Below are 3,919 nucleotides of genomic sequence, written 5' to 3'. Positions count from 1 at the left end.
TTACTTACATTGTGAGACTCAATCACATGCTACAAAACTATAGATGGCGCACCAAAGCCATCAACAAAATAGCACCACCCAATGTTATGAGATGTGAAGCCTAAACATTGAAAGCCATAAAGAGGTTAATTCCCTCCAGCATGATAAACTTAAAGATGGAGATGATCTTAAGCTCTGAATGTAAGCTATAAGGGTAGTTTTCTCACCATTCTATCTTTATGTTGGAGATGAATCCTTGCAATGCCCATGCACTATTCACACCTTCTGTTCTTGTGGTATGCAAGTCATGTGAGTTGATGCTTTTTCCACCTTCGGGAGTAGAGGTTTCCATGTAGTGCGAGTGAATGAAAGTAGAAGGAGGAGAATCTTGTTTCATACTGTAATGGAGGTGAGAGAAGGGAGAGGAGCTAGCTTGGTGTGGAACTATGTGGTGGGCAAGGGGAAGAGATGGGGAAGAAGCTTGCTTGGTGATACAATGGAGATGGGAGAAAGTTAGTAGAGAGATAATGTTGGACTATAGGGGGTGCATGTGGTTGTTGCAGCCATGGAGAGCTTGGAAAAGGGTTTGTAGAGAGAGAAAATCACTTTTAGCTATAGAATAGGTTTGGAAAGACTTTGGAGGGTGAAAAATGATGTTTTGAAATTTTTTGAAAAAATTTAATTTTTTAGAATTTTTTAGTGCACGTTTTTGACTTTTGGAGGTCAAAATTATTTTTTTTATCATGAAATAGGTTAGGGGACCTTTTAAGGAGGGAAAACTTGAAATTTGAATTTTTTTGAAATTTTGAAATTTTTAGTGTATTTTTAAATCCGGGCCAAAAAGTGGGGGAAAAAAGGTCAAAGTGGTCCCCCCCCCCCCCCCCCCCCCCTCCCTTTCCCCTAGCCACCTCCCTTACCTTCTCACTAGGTAAGAGGCCATTAAGAGGTGTAAGGCTACCTTGTCCCCCTACTTTTTTGAGGGTATAGAGTGTGTCCACCACCCTCTTCCTATTGGCTGGCCTCTAATTAACCTTAATCCCAAAGGGCCCCTAGAGGGTTCATATTTTTCCTAATGCATGATTGCTTCAAGCTTCATGGAGGTAAAAATAAATTTCATGTAACAAAACTCAAAGGCTTAAAATGGCAACAAATGAAAAGTTAAACTTAAGCTTTTATAGCAATTTGGTTGCCAAATCTTATCTTCCTTCTCTATTTGTACAATGAAAAATTTTTCTGAGGGTGTTTCATCTAGTTCTCAACGCAAACATAAGTATAATCTTCATATTGAAATAGATGAAGAATAAGAGCCTTTACAAAAAAGACACAGAGCCCATAATCTTACATCTGATCAAAAACACCAACTAAGATGTTTGGGTCATCAAAATTTAGATTTATGTTGTGATGGGAGTATATATCTGATAGATCCTTGCACATTTTCAACTCCTAATTTTAGAAATCCTACATCTTTTTTACAATTTGCTGGAGATGGAGCAAAGTGTATTTATGACTATTGTTGCCATTCATTGCGGATATCAAAGCAAGTAATTTATTTAAATCAGAGGTTGATTGAAGAAAATGCTATTTTGAATCAAAATCATCCCTTGAGCAATCAAAAAGTCAATTTCTTAACTGAGACTATATCTGATCTAGAAAAAGATTTGTAAAAATCTCGTATTAAGAATACTCCTCTTGGCTTGAGACAAATATGTCAAACAATTTTGAATATTGAAAGAAGAATTCAAGCCATAAAGTAAGTTATAATTCTCTTGCATTATTTCTTTTACAAGCTTCAACAAAATGTTTGAAAAGTTTCTTTGTTTTTCTTAAATAGCATGCTTCATGTTCTTTTTTTCACTTTGTAGAGATATGATGCATCCTAGAAAACAAAACCTTGATCAAGCCATGGCAAAGGACTCTTATTCTTTTTTAATCTAACCCTCTATTTCTATGGAACTTATTGGATCTTCCAAATTCAAGAAGGTGAAACAAAATACTATCCATGAGCTCATTAATGAAGCACAAAGGTGAGTACTTTAAAAGTTCAAAAGATCATTGGTGATAGTGGTATAAGGATAATGAGATCCACAAAAAATTTTAAAGAGGTGAAAGGTATACTCAAAGATAAGAAAATCTCTTCATCTATATTGCCTACCCCTGCTAGACTGAAAAAGTCAAGAAGAATTCTTAACTTAAAAGTTGCAAATTTTTTGGGTCCTCTCCTACACATTGAAGGAGACTTTTTTGCAAACAAGAGAGTGGTGCACTTCAACAAGCTCAACAACATATTTTTTTATTTAGAGAATCTTCAATAGCAAATGGCTCCATTTCTATCAAACAACTCCGAAGTAAGTAGACATAAATCAATCTTGACAAATGTGAAATGTTGAAGCACAAAAAGACTCAGTGGGTGACAATCACGCTCATGAATCGAGAACTTACAAAACAATTTTCTAGAAATACAAATGGTAATACAAATAAAGAGAAAGAGAAGGATTTTAATGTGCAGTCAAAAAATCATATTTGGTGGCTTGGATTACTTGAGGTAAAATATTGAACATTTAAAAAAAAAGGCTTGGATTATTTGAAATTTTCTTTTTGTATCACACATTTGAGACCTCAATAACTATGAATAATGATTACTACAGGTTGATAAGGAAGATCATGATATTTTATATTGGGGATTTTATCAAACTCAAATACCATCAATTATTAAAAAACAAACAGGAGGAGAACTTTTACATGTGAAGGATGTGATAGTTTTTCTTGAATGGCACATGACAAGTGATCTAAAAACATTGAAATTCATTTATAACATCTCGAATGGGTCCTTTAGAAATCTCCTTGTTTACTTTGTATGCAACCAACGGATTATTTAAATCATCAAAGCCAATTAGAAAAACCTACAAGGGATTTTCAAGACCCAAAATTGAAACCTATATTGAATATTTCGCTATCACATGTACATATTTGTATATTACATGCCTTGTGAAGATTTTTAGAGAGAATAATTTACTTGTACATCCAATTTTCATGGAAGCTTAAACCTGAGAGAAGGCATCAAAAGAGGGCATTCAAAAAATCAAAGAAGTCCTTTCTAGCATAGGATTTCATGGAGTTCATGTCAAAATCACAAAATTCTCTAAGAGATCAACATCATCACATGAAGTTCCAACAAAACCAGCAATTGGTGGTGTTAAAGCACAAAGATCTCTATCAAACCATGATAAATTGCCAGCCTCCACAATTAGATTTAACCTATAGAAGCTGTTTCATAATGCAATGAAAGATAATGTTGATACAAGAGAAGCTAGGAATCATAAATAAGAGGTATGGATATGTTTGGATGAATTTTTTTGTATATTTGACAAGAAAACATGGACTCAAGAGGACAACTTGACGTTGAGGCTTGCACTCCAAGCTTGTGGCAAGAGCATGCAAGAGCCTTGGTCATCTCGAAACATAGCACATTACATGGTATGTTTTTATATTTTATTTTATTTTGATAGAAACACACAAACTACATGCCTATTGTTAATGTTGATGCAATTTATGTGTCTTGATCTGATGTCCTACTAATTTACAACATATTTTTATACAATCATATTCCATGGTTTGCAAAAACATATGGATGTCCTGCAATATGGAGCACACAAGGAATGGAAAAGTCACATTATCCAAGCACGGGGAGCTTATTTTTGCCATGCATGACATGGTGGTGGAACCATTAGAGACAACAACAGGGCCAACAATTATGAAGAGTTTTTCTATTGGTTTTATAGAAGCATTATTCTTAAAAAACAAAGAAACACAGTATTACAAGAAAGAAAAAAAGCACATGCAATCAAAATATCTTAGCAAATTCAAAGAAGACAACGTTAGAAGGATTCCAATGTGCAATAGAATTTAGATTCATGGAGATCAACTATTAGCAAAGATTGCA

At 34.3% G+C, this 3,919-nt stretch overlaps 1 pseudogene; it reads left to right on the top strand.

Annotated features, from left to right (window-relative positions):
• The first annotated feature begins 1,845 nt into the window (after window positions 1–1,845).
• LOC147421390 (uncharacterized) lies at window positions 1,846–2,855 on the top strand (annotated as a pseudogene).
• The last annotated feature ends 1,064 nt before the right edge of the window (window positions 2,856–3,919 follow it).

This window comes from Adiantum capillus-veneris, chromosome 27, assembly GCF_014529385.1.
Source record: "Adiantum capillus-veneris isolate H3 chromosome 27, ASM1452938v2, whole genome shotgun sequence".
NCBI lineage: Eukaryota > Viridiplantae > Streptophyta > Polypodiopsida > Polypodiales > Pteridaceae > Adiantum > Adiantum capillus-veneris.
Note: the sequence above shows the minus strand (reverse complement) of the source record. Positions and strands in the feature narration are given on the sequence as shown.